This window comes from Crinia signifera, chromosome 2 (assembly GCF_055691185.1).
Source record: "Crinia signifera chromosome 2, ASM5569118v1, whole genome shotgun sequence".
Classification (NCBI taxonomy): domain Eukaryota; kingdom Metazoa; phylum Chordata; class Amphibia; order Anura; family Myobatrachidae; genus Crinia; species Crinia signifera.
Window position 1 is genome coordinate 183,973 of NC_139218.1, and position 18,528 is coordinate 202,500.

At 46.8% G+C, this 18,528-nt stretch overlaps 1 protein-coding gene across 5 annotated transcripts in view; it reads right to left on the reverse strand.

The window, feature by feature from the left end:
- RECQL4 (RecQ like helicase 4) overlaps positions 1–18,528 on the reverse strand; it is a 314,021-nt gene that overhangs the window by 98,493 nt on the left and 197,000 nt on the right. The window lies entirely within an intron of this gene.

The following is an 18,528-nucleotide window of genomic DNA, read 5'->3' on the forward strand; positions in this document are numbered from 1 at the left end:
TGTTTGAGTAGGAATCAGCGTTAATTAGCAAACCCAGGCGCACGCTGGCATGCGGTATCTGTAGGGGTGGTCTGAGCTGGTGGTTGACGGCCGCCTGTTTTGTGTCCGAAATGAACGGTGCTTTAGCCGATCGTGCGGTAGTAGCACCGTTCATTTTTGGTGCACACCCCCGTGTACGCCCATATTTACGCCCATTTTCCCTCATTATTTCGGCCGCTCCCCTCATCACGCCCCTATGCCGCCCCCAATGCCCGTACTCTCGCGTACAGGTTTTTTCGCACGGAGAGATCCGTCCGTAAGCGTTGTGGAGTGTTCGGGCCTGCGCATTGGAGATGGTACGCATGCGCAGATCAGTAAAAACCCCGGAATGTACGCGTACAGGCCGGCCGCACCAACCAGAATAAGGCCCATAGTGACTAAGCTAGTAAAAAGGTCTTGAATCACTAGAATACAAAGATAGGTTATACCAGGCTGAGTATGTTCTCACTGGAGAAACGGAGGGTGAGAGGTGATATGATTACTATGTTCACATACAGGATTGGGAATCATATAGAACTGGGAGATGATTGGTCACTAACAGGCCTATACTTAGTACACGTGGCCATGTACTGAGGCTTGAAGAAAAGAAATTTCGTACTGAATTAATGAATTAAACATTTTTTTTTTTATAGTTTGCAATAAAGACAACATAAGTTTTACATCCAGATATACATAACCAGCAATACTATTGTTCCTTTTTTTTTGTAACAAAGAAAATCGTCAGACAACATACAGAAAGCCTTCCAGAATCTTTTTGCAGTAACCTCCTCAAAAAATAAATATTATGAAATTCGTAATATCATAAAAAACAGTAATAAATCTTACCATTTCAGATCTATGTCTCGATTTTGCATTTAACATGTAACTTCGTGGCAGGCTTTTCATCGTATATAAGAGAATCGAACATACTAAAACTATGCTACAATATATCGTTAAAAATATAGAAATCTCCTCAGACAATTGATTTTATATCTATCCGTATAAACATTTTAATACAATATAAGAATACAACATCTCTAACATATCAAAGACAAGGACAGAGGGGGGGGGGGAGGGGGAGACAAGAGACAGAACCTAACACTCCTAGATATATACACTATGTATATATCTCTCTAACAAAATGTGCCATATCTGTGGGAAACTTGCTCCAATCCGGGAAACATTCCATCTAGCGAGCGGTAAGAGCAGTACATTTGAAATATAAAACAGCATTATGTGGAAATCTGTCGCATAAGATGCCAGGTAGTAGATTCACACATTTTTTGTGTGCGCATTTGAACCAGTTGGTCTAGGCTAAGAATATAGAGTTGCCACTTTTTATAAAAGCGGGGAGCGCCTTTCTCCAGATCCGACCTCAAAGTCTGCCTTTTGCAAAACAATGTATTCGGGACTACTTTCTTCAGTTCCATAATCGAAAGGTCCCAAACTTGGAAATACAAAAATAAACAAGAAGCCAGGTGCTTTCGGAGTCTCAGAGCATAAATACTATTAACATAATTGACCAATTTATCCCAAAAAAGTCTGATCCTCCCGCACTCCCAATCTTGTGGTAATAAGATTCATTAGATCTCAATTATAGCAACATCCAGTGTCACTGAGGACACAATACGCCCTCTGCACCGGTGCTATGTATGCCCTATTCAAATATTTGATATGTGTCTCCTGTAACGCAGCAGACTGCAGGTGAATGGCATTTTTACGGGAAGATCAGGAACATCCAGCAGCCACCGCGAATGGAGCTGCTGGTGATGGTAATGTGTCCCAGCCTCAATGAGGGCAGAGTATAGATATCTAATTCGGTATCCCAACACACATTCAGGCCTCAACAGAGAGAGACTCTATTGGGTCTGTCTCCGTATCCTTTTCCATAGGGTGTATTTGGGACGGTGCAAAATGCCTTGATTGGAGGTACGGTACTTGTGTATTAGCACGGCGCCCAAGTGTCTTAAGTATGGCACTGTAGGGAAATCGCATCGCATCGCATGGGCCATTTTAAGGGCCGTGCGATGCGATTTTCCTATGTAATTTATTCACTGCTCTCTTAGCCCCGGGGGATCACATTGCATCGCCCGGAAAATCGCATGAGATTGTATAGGGTGTGCGATGCCATTACATTAGCTATACAATAATATCATGGTATGACATACAATGAGGTTTTAATCCCCCCACACACCCCACCACGAAGCGTGGTGAGCGCCGCGAGGGGCGCCAGAACGCATCCTCCGACCTTTTCATACCATCACTATCCACATTGGTGTGGTGAGCCGCGCGAGGGGACGTGGATTACTTTACATGTAAAGCTGCGCTCGTCACACTTTATAAAATCAACTCCACGCCGACGTGGATATTGGTGGTATTATAAAGGTCAGAGGACGCGTTCCGTCGCCGCTCGCCACGCCTCGGGGTGGCATGGATAGTGGGGACTAAAACCTCATTGCATATCATACAATGATATTATTGTAAAGCTAATGTAATGGCATCGCACACCCTATAAAATCGCATGCGATCGCAGGGCTAAGAGAGCAGTGAATAAATTACATAGGAAAATCGCATCGCATGGCCCTTAAAATGGCCCATGCGATGCGATTTTCCTACGCAGAATTGCCCACTAAGCAAATTGCTTAGTGGGCGCCGTGATAATACACAAGTACCGGAGGTACATATACAATTGGCAGCTGGGCAAATCAAACTTCTCCGCCAACTTTGAGTAAGGCATTATCGAGCCCCCTGGGTCAAACACAGTACGTACATTAGTAATACCCTTATCTCTCCAACCAAGGAATTCCGCATTTTGAAGACCCGGGACAAAATGGGGGTTGCCCCACAAAGTATTAAAAGGGGAACCTTTTGTGCAATGTCCTATTTATCCGTTTCCAAGACGCTTCTGATGAAGGAGAAATTCCGAAAACGCGTTTAAGCGTGTCACCACTAAGCCGGACGTGTGCATCGGCGAACCCTGGACTGACCCTGTCCCTGTTTCCGGTACAAGGGACCCAGACTAAAAGGAGGACGCTAATAATATCATTTGCATGCTGTTTTGCCTACAAAGTCACTATATTGTAAGTGCATTTTACAGATTAAAAGCTTGTTTGATTTTGTTGACCTGCAGTATGTCGCTTTCTATTATGTTGTCTCCCCTGTGTGTACAATAGGGGAGCATTGGAATATATCAGAGGATTAGTTGGATTTACACCATACCTGTGAACCCTGCTAAGCTGCTATTTGGTTTTGTATATATAATTATTTTATACAAAATTACCTCACTACATAGGTACCACTGAGCGCTAGTACTTCTTATCCACTTCTTTTTCGATTTGTTCTGTATCTTGAGTAGCTTCAGGTGTTTCTACTCTGTGGATTGGATATTAGCTGCGCACTCATTTTGGTCAAACTTTCTGTCTACCGTTTCCAAGACCTGTAAGTGTCGCTGAACAGTACAGACCTCCTGATTTGCATAGGTAGCAGTTTGAATGGGGCATGTAGTAGGGCCGCTGGGGAGTACGGGTGAAAAAGCTGTTTCTCAAGAGCAGGGATAGTATATTCAGATCTGGCTGTAAACCAGTCTGTGACATGTCTAAAGTGGGCTGCTTGTGTAAATGATTGTATGTTGGGCATGCCAAACCCTCCGTCCAGTTAAACGGAATACATAAGACAATGGCAGGTATTCAATGCGGCCGGCGAGGGGGTTTAACAGCGAGGATTGCAGAAAACCAGCGATCCTCGCTGGTTTAACCCCCGCGCCAGCCGCTCACCCTATTCAACGTTCTGGGGAAATCACAGGACGGCGAGAATTCCCCAAAACAGCGAGACCCGCGGCTAATGCAGAAAACTCGCTGTATTTAGCCGCGAGTCGCGCTGCTTCTGCAGCCGCATACGCCAATTGCCCCTCGCTCAAAAAATGGAGCGAGGGGAAATTGGCATGAGGGGGCTGCATTGAATACTGACAGGGTGAGTGGTGACAGCGAGCAGAAAGCTCTGTTCGCTGTCGCCACTCGCCCACAGCATTGAATACCCCCCAATTTCGGAAAGCTATGGATTTAATCACAGCCACTCTACCCAACAAAGACAAAGGCAAGTCAATCCATCCAGTTAATAGTTTATCTACCACTGTATAAGTGGGTGAGATATTAGCATCATAGAGGTCGTCTTATTTGTTAGGGATCAAGACCCCCAGGTATTTAAGTGTCGCTGGCCAAATAGTAAACTGAGAGATAAAAGAGGAGAAGTTGAAATATGAGGACGAGGACTGCGGGGGCAGTAGGCGGGACTTATCGTAGTTCACACGGAAGCCTGAAAAATGGCAGAAGTGAGATATGATCTGTTGTATCGCAGGAATGGAGATATTAGGATATGGTTAACCTGAGGCATTTACCTTTATTCCCATGAAGCAGGTCATTTATTGCCAGAGGTTCTACTGCTAAAGCAAACAACAGAGGCGACGGGGGCATCCCTGTCTAGTCCCCCTGAATAGGGAGCGGAGCTGAAAGGTAATTATTCGTCAGAATCTGAGCAGAGGAGCCTGAGTATAATAATTTAATTGTGCGGATGAAGTCGGCCGGGAGTCATGGTATAAAATAAGTGATTGCAAGTGACTAGGTCGAATGCCTTTTCGGCGTCAATGGAGAGTAGCGCATGAGGACCTGTGTCCCCGACCGACTCCACCCATTGCATAACCGTGAGGGCTGTTTATTTTCCTCTCAGGACATATAGGTAAATCCTCAGACTGATTCCATGTATCACACCAAAACATCACGGCCCCAAAAAATGATGGGCCTAGTTAATTTTGAATAAATGTGCAGACGCAACACTCTTATCTACATCGGGGCCAGCAGAATCTCAATGGACACTCACAATATATACTACAAAAGGCCTAAGGAGATTTAATGTCTACTACTTTCACAGATTCTAAGTCCTTGATAATGTGTAACATGAACCTGCCACCATTGTATCTGCTATGCTCAAGAAAGGTTTACTACATATTGTGTACTGTACATTGTTTATTGTAAAATGTTTACCCTTTATATGCAATGGCTCTGAATAAACATATTTTCAAAAAAAAAAAAAAAACATCACGGCCCCTTGGGGCAATAACTCACCTCAATATGAGGCTCTATATTCCCGTAAAGGTTTCTTTGAACTTCCTCTCAGGTCAGGGTTACAAATTCATCAAAAGCATCCATCCATAAAAGCAGGTTTTAATCCCAAAAAAGTTGACACACAGAATACAACATATAATGTAACAGGTAAAAATGTACAAAAAAAATAAAAAATAAAATAAACAGCCAGAATCTTCCACCTCCACTCTGAATCCGGATAGGAATGGGGTTGGTACCAGATGACAAAAACAGGATTTTGTACTGTTAAATCCTTTTCTCCGATAGCACAGGTGGCACTGGAGATCACGGAGTGCGGAATAGAGGGTGGCCACTAGGAGCTTGGGCACTTTAAGAATTATAGATGTGTGGCTAGCTCCTCCCCTCTACTTCCCGCCACCAGGCAGTCTGAAGAATTGTGCCTGGAGGGGACTGGGAGAAAGAAACACACTTTACATCACACGACTTAATCATGCAAAACAAAGAAAACAGGACAGGGGAAAATAGAAATTGCCAAACAGTAGCAACCACACAAACATAACTGGCCAAGGAGTTAAAACCACCAACCATAATCAGCCTGGTTGAACTTTTAAAGTGAATGCAGAAAATCTGAACAAAAGGGAGGGCGTCAAATGCCACCAGTGGAATCGGAGAAAAGTATTTACAGGTAAGTAAAAAATCCCATTTTCTCCTTCATCCACTAGATGGCACTGGAGAGGACAGTGGGGATGTCCCAGAGCTCTCATTACGGGTGGGACGGCACTGCAATCCTTCCAACACTGAAAGGCCCAACTGTGCAGCCTGGGCCGCGCAAGTGTCGAACCGGTAAAATCTGATAAAGGTTCTTTGACCAGACCAAGTGGCTGCTCTACACAATTGCTGAATCAAGACTCCTTGGGTAGCCGCCCAAGAAGGACGCACTGAGCCGTCCTTGATACATAGATCCTAAGAGCATGTACCACATCCAGATACTTAGAGTCACTGGAGTCCTCATTAAACGCAGGTACCACAATTGGTTGGTTGATGTGGAAGGAGGACACCACTTTCGGCAAGAATTATGCTTTTTCTGCAATTCTGCCCGGTCCTCGTGAAAAATAAGGAATGGTGGACGCATGACAAGGCACTTAAATCCGAAACCCGTCTGGCTGAGGCTAGAGACGAGAGTAGAAGATATTTTAGTTCAACTGACTCTAGAGGTTCGAACAATGGAGACTGAAAAAAAAAAAAGGACCAGATTTAAATCCCACGGAGCCGTGAGTGCCCGGAAGGGGTTTGCACCTGAAGCATCAGGGCTAATTTTCTCTGGAAGAAGATGGAAAGTGCGGATACTTGTACTTTTAGGGAACCAAGTCATAGGCCTGCCGAGAGTCCTGCTTTAAGGAAGAGGAGTCGTCGAGCCAATTTGAAAAATCTTGGCGATACTTGACGACCCTCGCACCAGGAAATGTATGCCCTCCAAATTCGATAGTAAAGAACGGAGGTTACTTCCTTCCTGGCACGTAACATAGTAGGGATTACTGCCGAAGGAATTACCACTCTCCTCAGGATTGACCTTTCAGTAGCCAGGCCATCAAATGAAGCTGCTCTAAGTCCGGATGGACAAAGGGAACTTGTGATAGCAGGGAGTGTTGCAGAGGTCACGGTTCGTCCATGAGAAGCGCTGTCAGAGTGGTATACAACGACCTGCGAGGCCAGTCTGGTGCTATTAGAATTATATCTTTGTAAAGGCCAAATGGTAGTGCCTGGAATTGGAAGTGGTCGTCTCTTATAGCGAATCTTAGATATGCCTGATGAGGTGGCCAAATTGGGATTTTGCTATTGGCCATAAATAACTTGAATTGGTTCTGGACCACAAACCTGAGGCACCCCTGCAAGTGCTCCAAGGCACCCCAGGGAGCCTAGACGCATAGTTTGGGAACCACTGAGATAGGGTTTGAGTTATCTGAGGTTGAGAATGGGCCGTGTGGAGCTGTCCGGTTTCGTCACGAGGAATAAGGTGGAAGAGAATCCCTGCATGCTCTGTTCCCGAGGTGCAGGAATAACCAACCCCATCTGAATTACTTTTTGAACTGCCTCCAAAAGGGATGTGCCTTTGTTGAGAGAAGCTGCCAAACCGGTTGTGAAAAACCAGTGTGGGGGCTTTTATTGAAATTCTATACTGCAGCCGTAGGGTTACAGAGTCGATGACCCAGGCATCCTGGCTGAAGAGTGACCAGACAGGATGGTAGAGGCGCAGACGAGCCACCACCCTGGGATCCCCCAATTGGGATGGAAGCCTGTCATGAGGAGGTCTTTGCAGCAGGCTTGGCCTCCTGGTGTACTGAGGACGTAATGCCCCTTCCCCGACCTCTGGTACCGCGGCCAATGGAAGATCCAGCTCTGGAGCGACCACGGAATCTTGCCATTGGGCTAAAGGACTGAAGTGACGGCCCCTGAAAGGGTCCCCAGGGAGGGGCTGCTGTGGGGAGGAAAGATGATCTACCCCCTGTGGCTTGTGAAATCATCTTGTCCAGTTCAGGACCGAACAACAATTCCCCCTGAAAAGGCAGTGCCTCCACTGCCCTCTTGGATTCAACATCCGCAAGTATGCAAACATCAGATGAAGCCTCTACAGCTTCTTTAATGTGGTCTGCCAAAACATCATGGCGCGCTCTTTTCAAAAAGCAAGTGCGCCCTGTAATTACCTCCATATACCTGTACTCCCCTGCTAGCGGGGAGTACCATTGAAACCATTGATATGAACATGGGGCCTTGCTAAAAAAGGGATTTTTGTAAGAACTTACCGTTCGAATCCCTTTCTCTGATATGGTCCTGGTGACACAGCTCAACACTGGGATGTAGGAGGGTCCGAAGGAGCCAGGCACCTAGCCTAAAGTTTTCAGAGGGTAGGCTCCTTCCCTACTGCATCCCGGACTCTTCAGTTCAATCTTTCAAAGTCACTGGAATACATTAACTCAGTACAAACGCCTGCACATATTATATGCACATTTTTTAACAATAACTGTTTATTAACCAATTTTAATATGAACATCATGAATACTGGCATACTTACTGAGCGTAAGGGAGGGAACGCTGTGTCACCAGGACCATATCAGAGAAAGGGATTCGAACGGTAAGTTCTTACAAAAATCCCTTTTTCTCTTTCAATGGTCCTGGTGACACAGCTCAACACTGGGACGTTCCAGAGCCGGTCCTTTGGGTGGGTACGCTCAGGTCTGCAGCTCTCATTACTGCTCGCCCGAATGATGCGTCCTCCGACGCGAACTCATGGAACCTATAGAATTTGGCAAAGGTATGAACAGATGACCAAGTGGCAGCCCTGCAAACCTGCTCAGCTGTTGCCCCATGTCGAACCGCCCAAGAGGTGGCAACCGACCTGGTGGTATGCGCATTAATTCTGGCCGGAACAGGCCTTCCAACTTTAGTATATGCAAACGCTATAACAGAGCGCAACCACCTAGCAATGGTCTGCTTAGATGCAGGCCAACCAATTTTGTGTATGTCATACAACACTAACAAGGTGTCAGTCTTTCTGACACTCTTAACTCTGTCCACATAAATGCGCAAGGCACGCACAACATCCAAATTCCTCAATTTTTCCCTTTTCCTAGAACCCTCTGGGGGTTGAAACACAGGCAGAACTATCTCCTGATTTAGATGGAAAGCAGAGACTACTTTAGGTAAAAACTGGGGTACTGTCCGAAGGACTGCCCTATCATCATGAAATATAAGGGAGGGAAACTTGCAGGACAATGCTCCCAACTCGGACACCCTCTTTGCCGATGCCACTGCCAACAAGAATACCAGCTTCCATGTAAGGAACTTAAGGTCCGCCGACCTTAATGGTTCAAAAGGCGCCTTCTGAAGGCATTCCAAAACCAGTGACAAGTCCCAAGGCGCTACTGGTTGTTTGTAGGGAGGTTTCAACCGAGACCCCCCCTGTAGAAAAGTCTGGATTTCCGGTAATATAGCAATCCTTTTCTGGAAGTAGATGGACAAGGCCGATATCTGCACCTTCAATGATTGAAGGCTTAACCCAGAAGAAAATCCATCCTGCAAAAACTCCATCATTTTTGTCAACTTAAAATGTGATGTACAGTATGAGCCTTCTGTCTCTCACACCATCGAATGTAGGTCTTCCAGACCCTATAATAATTTGCCGCAGACATGGATTTCCTGGCCTTTATCATGGTGTTAACTACTGTATCTGAGAATCCTTTATTCCTTAGAATGGTGGTCTCAATAGCCAGGCCGTCAAAGTTAATCGAGCTGAATCCAGATGATTGAACGGTCCTTGTTTTAGCAGGTCTGGCCTCAGAGGTAGACGCCACGAGTCCACAGACAATCTCTGAAGCCTCGAGTACCAGGACCTCTTTGGCCAATCTGGGGCCACTAAGATCACCGGGATCGCCTGGGCCTGTATTCTTTTCAACAGTCTCGCCAGCATTGGAACTGGCGGAAAAACATATAGGAGATTCCCCTCCCAGGGGACAGTCATGGCATCCACTGCTTCTGCCAGTGGATCCCTTGTTCTGGCATAAAATCTGGGCACCTGATGGTTGAACCTGGATGCCATCAGGTCCACATCCGGAGTTCCCCACTTCAAGGTAATCTGATAAAATACTTGGGGATTTAAACTCCATTCCCCTTCCATCAGCTCCTCCCTGCTCAGGAAGTCGGCCTCTATATTCTCCATTCCTGTTATGAATATAGCTGAAACTGCTGGAACATTCCGTTCCGCCCACAGGAAGATTCTGGACACCTCCCACATGGCCAATTTGCTGCGTGTACCTCCCTGGTGATTCAGGTACGCCACAGCTGTGGCGTTGTCGGTCTGAATCCTTAAAGGGAGTCTGTGTAGCCTGTCTCCCGCCAGAGAAATCACTTTCCAGACAGCTCTCAGTTCCAAGATGTTGATCGGTAGAGCCGCCTCCTCTGGGGTCCACAAGCCCTGCAGCCGCAGGTCCAAGACCACTGACCCCCAGCCCCTGAGACTGGCGTCGGTAGTTACTACCAGCCAGCTCCAGGACTGTAGTGACCGACCCCACTGAAGGGAATCCACGTCTGTCCACCATTTCAGGGAGGCTCGAGTCTCTGAAGACAGCACTATCTGCTCTGACTTCATGGTCTGTGTGTTTCCCGACCACGCCGTTAAGATGTTCCACTGGAACACCCGAGAGTGGAACCTGGCAAACTGCAGCGTCTCGAACGACGCCACCATTTTCCCCAGCAGCTTGAGGCACCTCCACACTGATGTGCTCCGAGAGCTGAGAATCTCCTAGACTAAGGCGACCAGATCCCTGGCCTTCGCCTCTGGTAGAAATACCCGATGCAGATGGGTATCCAGAATGACCCCCAAGAATTGGAGTCTCTGTGACGGCATCAACTGAGACTTTTGCAAATTTAAAAGCCAGCCGTGAGCCTGTAAAAAACTGATGGCTTCCGCCAAATGACTGTGCAACCTGTCTGCTGACTCTGCTTTGAACAGCAGGTCGTCCAAATAAGGTATCACTGTGATTCCCCTCAGCCGAAGCACAGCCGCCATTACAGACATTATCTTGGTAAATACCCTTGGCGCTGTGGCCAGACCAAAGGTCAACGCCTGGAACTGTAAATGCAGGTCTCCTATCGCAAACCTCAACAGGGCCTGATGTTCTGGGTGTATAGGAGCATGAAGATACGCGTCCTGGACATCCATGGACGCTAAAAATTCTCCCTGGTCCAGGCTTAGCAGCACTGACCGTAGAGACTCCATTTTGAAATGGTCTACCCACAAATGGACATTTAGAGACTTTAGATTTAGTATAGGTCTGAAAGACCCGTCTGGTTTGGGAACCAGAAACAGAGTGGAGTTTCCTTTCTTCCACTCTGCCCTGGGAACCGGAATTACCACTCCCTTCTCTAATAGAGAGTGAGCTGCTCCTAAAAGAGCTGTACGGAGCCGAGCCTCCTTTGGTAAAGATGTGGGAATAAATCTTCTCGGAGGAAGACCTTTGAAGGGAATTTTGTAGCCCTGGGCTATAATGTCTAACACCCAGGCATCCTGGTCTAGAGAAGCCCATGCGTCCCTGAAAAGTGATAGACGCCCCCCCACCTTTACCACTGCCGGGCAAATCCCCTGACAGTCATGCGGAGGGTTTGTCCTCTCCTTTGGTGATAGGCTTCTTGTGAAAGAAGCCAAATTTGGACTTTGGGGCCTTACCCCTGGCTGACTGGAACTTTCCCCTAAATGACTGTCCTCGAAAGGACGCACCACCTCTAGGGGAGGGCCGAAAGGACGGCCTAAAAGCAGAGAATCTGGATGTCTGCTTTGCCGCGGGAGCAGGCAGGAATGTACTCTTGCCGCCCGTGGCTTGCTTAATAATTTCTTCTAATTCAGAACCAAATAATAACTTTCCTTTGAAAGCTAAAGTTTCTAAGGCCTTCTTAAGCTGGGTACACATATGTTCAATCGTCGGGCCGTTCTTCCGTTCTGCGGACGAACGGCCGTTCGATTTTATATATATGTACGCAGTCCCGATCCCTTCGTTGCGATCGATAAACGGCCAAAAACGCTCTTGGCCGTCCACGGTCGGTCGGTCGAAGGTTCTTTGCTGCTTAATATTCTTCCGACAGGACGGCTCCATATCGAAAGAAAAGTGACATGTGTACGCACGTTCGATCGATATGCAGCCCGTTCCTGCGATCATTCCTCCCAAAAGCAGCACGCCCATGTGGGTGTTGACTAGCTGCGTCATCCCTCTATCAGCGCAGCATGTAAACAACAGGAAGTCTTCTCCCCCGTACTTTCCGCGCCATGCTGTTAAAGAATATTCGTTGTGTGTGCATTCCTTTTGAAATAAATAATCGTTGTGTGTGCATTCCTGACAGATATAGTTATAGAAGATAGATAGATAGGATAGATAGATAGGTGATGTTCATTGTTCTGCATAAACACTTAACATTTATTAAGAAATACTGACAAAAAATACTGTGAACACTTTGTTTATTTGAGGTAAAACGGTGGTCGGTGGTCGGACCTGAACAGAGTGTCACATACAGGTGCTTGCCATGACATAAGTGCCACGTGAAGGTGTAGCAGGAACGCCCACCCACCCAAAAAACATCTAACACATTGGAACATGGTGGTGTATGTAGTGGAAAGCGGTCCCACAGCAGCAACGCATCACATGGGAACGATTCTTTGTTCTGTGATCACGCCTCGTTTTGGTATGCTCTTTTAATCCAGCCCATTATGATAATGTTGTGTGCATTTTTATCGTGCGAATAGCCAGATCGGGAGAGTGTGTACGCGTGGTACAATCTTTCTTGCGATTGTTTGGACGGGAGTACATCGGACGTCGCAAGTAAAATTGTACATATGTGTACGCGCAGATCGGTCGTATGTTTTGGACGGTCGAACGTGTATTCGGTCGATCGAACGGTCGCAAGAAAAATGAAATTGTACATATGTGTACCCAGCTTTAGACTCATTATCTGCTTCCCAGGCCTTAAGCCAGAGTACTCTCCTGGCATTGATAGATACTGTGGAAACTCTAGTCGCCATTTTAAGTGCTTCCTCCTCCGCTTCAAACACATACTCTGCAGCAGCCTTAAGCTTCTCCGCCAGCAGCAATACACCAGGATCAGCATGTAAAATGGTGCATAAATCATTAGCCCACTCAATCATGGCCTTAGAGACCCAGGCTGAAGCAATAAGCGGACGTAGGGTGAATCCCACCCCTTCAAATATAGCCTTGAGGTTACCCTCCAGCTTTTTGTCCACAGGATCTTTGAAGGCTGCGCCCCCCTGTACAGGTAACACAGTAGCCTTAGACAGGCGCGCCACAGAAGCGTCCACAACTGGCACTTTTTCCCAGAGCTCCGCATGAGACTCTGGCATGGGGTACAAGCTTAGGAATCTCTTTGGCATCTGAAGCCTTTTATCAGGGGTTTTCAAATCCCCTTCCAACAATTCCTGTAAGCCTTCATCAGAAGGAAATGTAACAGCCTCCTTACGCTGTCGTTTAAACACCCCTTTAGCAGGAGTTTTATCCTCCACTGACAGTTTTAAAGCCTGTTTTACAGCTGTAATAAGATCCTCCACCCCAGCAGATGAGGCATCTTCCAAATCATCACCCTGGTCCCAGGGAATGTCAGTATACGCTCCCTCCTCTTCATCTACCATGAAAGGCACTGAGTAAGACCTCTTAGGGGTCCCTACAGTATCAGCATCCATTTTGTCTAGTAAATCACTAAACCTGTTGATCCCTTTTGCAGTATCCTGCATCACCTGTATAAAGGCAGGATCTGCCTGGGTAAGAGGCAAGGAGCCAGAGGACTGCTGAGATGATGGCATAGGTCTCTGAGATTCTACCAAGACATCACTCTGCCTGTCCAACAATTGCACTAAAGTGTTAACAGACCTGCCCAGGGGCACTAGCCCACGCGGGTTCAATCTGCTCTGTCCTCTGAGGTTCACTCCCCATGGGTCTCACAGCAGCGCAAGCACTACACAAGCCCCCCTTGGCCATCTGCTCAGGTACAAATTTCTGTGTACACACATTACAAGCGCTCAGTGTAATAAGGGCTCCCTCCCCCAAAACCACAGCTTGTTGCTCAGACATGATCTAAGTAACCACACAGTGCATACAATGTACAACAGCGCTTATACAGAGTCAATGCACCCAGCCACTTATCTGTCTGTCGGTTTCAGATGCGGGGAAACGATGCGCCCAGGAAATCCAAACACTCTGTCAGGATCTGTAAGCCAGCTCAGCTCCGCTGCCAGCGTTCTGAAAGGCGCCAAAACAGAGTGAGGGAAGAGACCAAGTCCCTGCTGCTGCGGGGTCCGTGACTTTTGGCGCCAACCACCCCCAGTCAGCCGCTCCCTTAGTAGGATTTCCTAGTTCCAGTATCTCCCCCTCGGCTGGGGACCACTTGGAACATGCCTGTAACAACACTGCTGTCCTCTCATAACAGGAGCTCAGTGTGTAAGCTCCGCAGAAAATGGCCGCCGCCATCACGGAGCGCTTGTCCCCCGTGATCCCCACTTAAGCGTGAAGCCGGTTTCAGGACGCTCCGGAGTCCAGGCAGCTTCTTAAAAGAAACTGTAAGTGCTGCACAGGGAGGCCAGACAGCGTCTCCCCTGTGCACAGCGAGCTGACAGGACGCGCTTCTGTCAGCTCCTGCTGCGCTAGCAGAGTGAGGATTTACTATGAGAATCCTCCCTCTGTGCCTACCTAGCTAGAGTGAAAATTTATAAAATAATAAAAATCCCCTAACTACAGATGGAGCAGGGCTTGTTATTGCTGGCGGAGCGCCAGGACCGTGTCCCTGGCGATCCGCCAGCAATCTGGCGCTCTGGCTGAATGAGACGCTCGTGCGTCTCCCACGCACGAGCGTCTCAATAGCCGGGCGGCGAGGCGGCGCGGCGGGTGCAGTCCTGCCCGTCTCCAGCTTCAGGGAGACGGGCAGGGCTGCGGGGGGCTGCGGGGGGGCGGTGTGGACCGGCGGGGACCCGGGGAAGCCGGCGGGGACCCGGGCAAAAGCTCCGTCGGAACGGGACGCGCGTGCACCTCGTGCACGCGCGTCCCCTTCCGACATACAGATGGCGCGGGGCGGGGGATGGCGGGTGGCGAGTCCTCCGCCATCCCCAGCAAAGACAAGCCCTGCGCTATCTGTACTCTATTTCTTCAGCTGCTCCTGCAGCCCTTTAGAATAGCACCCACTCCAGTGGGCACCTAACACGAACTGAAGAGTCCGGGATGCAGTAGGGGAGGAGCCTACCCTCTGAAAACTTTAGGATAGGTAAGCAAAAAAAAGAGTTTTGGCTAAGTCCTGCGCTGCGAGTGGGTTGACCTTACTAATCCGTTATAAGTGATCAGATATAACACAGACTATTGCACCCCGTTAACTGCTGCTGTTCTGTGGGGGGTAGCTCGGTTCCCCAAGCTGATTACCAGAAAAAAAAACAGAATAGAACTGCGCAATGAAGGGGGAAATAGTACATGCAATTTATTTATGTACCCCAAAAAAAAACACATATAAAACATACACAGAAAATTAAAACACAATTTAAAAAATATTTTTTTTTTTATATATTATTACATATAGGGGGGGGGGTTATATAAAAGATTATTGCACAACCGGTCGTGTCAAGTTAATATATAGGTTTAAAACCAAATAGATTTTGCTTCCCTTTAGTTGGTCGCGGTCACATTAGTATGTTAGTTTTGGTTAGAATGCTGGTTAAGTAACAGTCTTTTTTTTTTTTTGTGGATAAGTGAAAGTAAACTGTCCAGGTTTTAATGTCTGGCCAGACAATATTGTATTTGGGGTACCTTACAGCTGCCACCTGTAATTCCTCCGGTCTCCCAGTGGATGGTGCTGAATCACCTTTCTTGGTCCAACTATATCTGGAGTCACCTTTGGGCTGGTGGCCTGATGGTAAGCCTGTGTGGTATCCCCTGTGGTGCAGAAAGAATTGTAATTAACCAACGTGTTTCCCCGCCTCCGGTAACGGTCTCAGCGGCTTCTTCAAGGAAAGAAAGGAAGGAAAGAAAGGAAGCCGCTGAGACCGTTACCGGAGGCGGGGAAACGCGTTGGTTAATTACAATTCTTTCTGCACCACAGGGGATACCACACAGGCTTACCATCAGGCCACCAGCCCAAAGGTGACTCCAGATATAGTTGGACCAATAAAGGTGATTCAGCACCATCCACTGGGAGACCGGAGGAATTACAGGTGGCAGCTGTAAGGTACCCCAAATACAATATTGTCTGGCCAGACATTAAAACCTGGACAGTTTACTTTCACTTATCCACAAAAAAAAAAAAAAAGACTGTTACTTAACCAGCATTCTAACCAAAACTAACATACTAATGTGACCGCGACCAACTAAAGGGAAGCAAAATCTATTTGGTTTTAAACCTATATATTAACTTGACACGACCGGTTGTGCAATAATCTTTTATATAACCCCGGAAAAAAAAAAGGGGTGGTGGTAACCCTGACCGCACTGAGTGGGTCTGGGTGCAGGTGCGCCTGGCTGGAGCTGTGTTTCCCTAGCTGCTGCTCTGAGACAGGGTAGTTAGTCCTGTACTGAATGAACAAGAAAAGAAGAGGGTGTTGAGCTGCACTAGGTATAACTATAAAAAATTAGGTAATGAAACCTGTGGAGTAGGGTGAAAAAAGATGAAGGATTGGTTGATCTAGTACAAAAAGATTTAATGTCTAAAATACATATAGCTAGAATACAATGGTAATATTCTAAAATCACATAAAATTCGTATCTCACCAAACCAAACTGGGAAAAAATCTTCCTCTGACAAAGCTGCCTGGAGCAGCGAAACCGGTCAGGACTCAGGTTTCTATCTCCTTCCAGAATACCAAACTGGTACCCCTAAAGAACCCGGAAGTGCTTATTCGTGCACACATTTACCATCTTTTGTCCAATTGGACCACCAAGTCCCAGCAGCAAGGTTGAGGTTGAGGACTGTACCCCGCTTTATTCCATCCAGTGGAGGGAGTCGGTTATTTGTGCCATCCTGGGCCGCTCCTGATCAACATCTTCAAGTCCTCCCCACCATCTGCTACATTGGAGACAACCATCACGCCTCACCAGGACCTGGGGGTCCCTTTGGGCCACTCACAGATCCCAGTCCGGTATTACCACCTTCCATTGGTTCCATTTGGATTACAAATTCCTACAGTAAGGTAGAGGACCTATCCCGCTCCAGTCCATCCAGCGGAGGGAGTCGGCAAATCGGGTCAACCAAAGCCGCTCCTTATTTTCACATCTGGTCCTCCCTCCCTACTGCTCCAATTGGGCACTCCATTGCAGCTCCATACAGGACGATTTACATCTCAGCCCTATACAGGACTCTTGGGACTTTCTGGGCCATAAATTTTTTTCCCAGTTTGGTTTGGTGAGATACGAATTTTATGTGATTTTAGAATATTACCATTGTATTCTGGCTATATGTATTTTAGACATTAAATCTTTTTGTACTAGATCAACCAATCCTTCATCTTTTTTCACCCTACTCCACAGGTTTCATTACCTCATTTTTTATAGTTATACCTAGCGCAGCTCAACACCCTCTTCTTTTCTTTTATATAACCCCCCCCCCCCTATATGTAATAATATATAAAAAAAAAAAATCTTTTTTAAATTGTGTTTTAATTTTCTGTGTATGTTTTATATGTGTTTTTTTTGGGTACATAAATAAATTGCATGTACTATTTCCCCCTTCATTGCGCAGTTCTATTCTGTTTTTTTTTTCTTTAGGATAGGTGCCTGGCTCCTTCGGACCCTCCTACATCCCAGTGTTGAGCTGTGTCACCAGGACCATTGAAAGAGAAAGGTCAGTTTGGTACCGGTTTAGTTTCACGGCGGCAGTATGGCCGCCGTGAACTTCCGACTGCTGCGCTCACTAAACTATCAAAAATAAGGTAAATGAACTCTATGCCAATGAAGATAGTTCATACCCCTACTATCCATGTTGGCATAGAGTTAATTTTAGATAGCGTGGCAAGCGCAGCGAGCCACCGAGTCCGCAGTGTGGGCGAGCGAAGCGAGCCCCGCAAGGGGACTCAGACGCACGCCGCTGCCGCCGTGAAACTAAACAAGTACCGTCACTTTGATTGTCTTTTGGAGAGAGCTGAAGGAACATCGATGGATGATGGCTTCACTTCACCCAATAATTAAAAATCCATTTGAAAAGGTCTCTGTTATATTTTAGAGACAGCGCCGAATAACCTGTTAAACGTTCCCAAATTAAATTACATGCATAATGGGGCAGATGTATTAAGCCTTAACAAGATATAAATGTAAGGGTGATAAAGAGATATAAACGTCGAGCCAATCACATCGTAACTGCAATGTTATAGGCTGTGTTTGAAAAAAGTCAGTAAGGAGCTGATTGGCTGGACGTTTATCTCTATCACCCTTGCATTTATCTCTTGTTAAGGCTTAATACATCTGCCCCAGAATTCCTTACCTGTCTCACTATACCAGTTGCAATGGTTAGGGGTATGCTGCAGAACAGGCCAGTAGAATGGGATGTTGTTTTATGGCCCTCAGAGGCAGAATGTAAATGTCGGGCACATTCCTTGTGGCAGAATGTGCATTATAGCTCATCATGTGTGGCAGAATGTGCATTATAGCTCATCATGTGTGGCATACTGTAATAATGTGTAAGGGACGTATTGCATTTGGAGGGGTATATTTTACACAGGGGGAGTAGAAGGTAGATCCCCTGTAAGCAAGTGTACAAAAAGCAGATCCCAAGTTGCAAAAGTTCTGCCACCCTTGCACTACACTGTCCATGCCGTCATGTTCAGACCCAAATATACCCGTGTCTCCAAAAAAGAATGAATGATAAAAATACATATGGTGCAATAATATCAGAA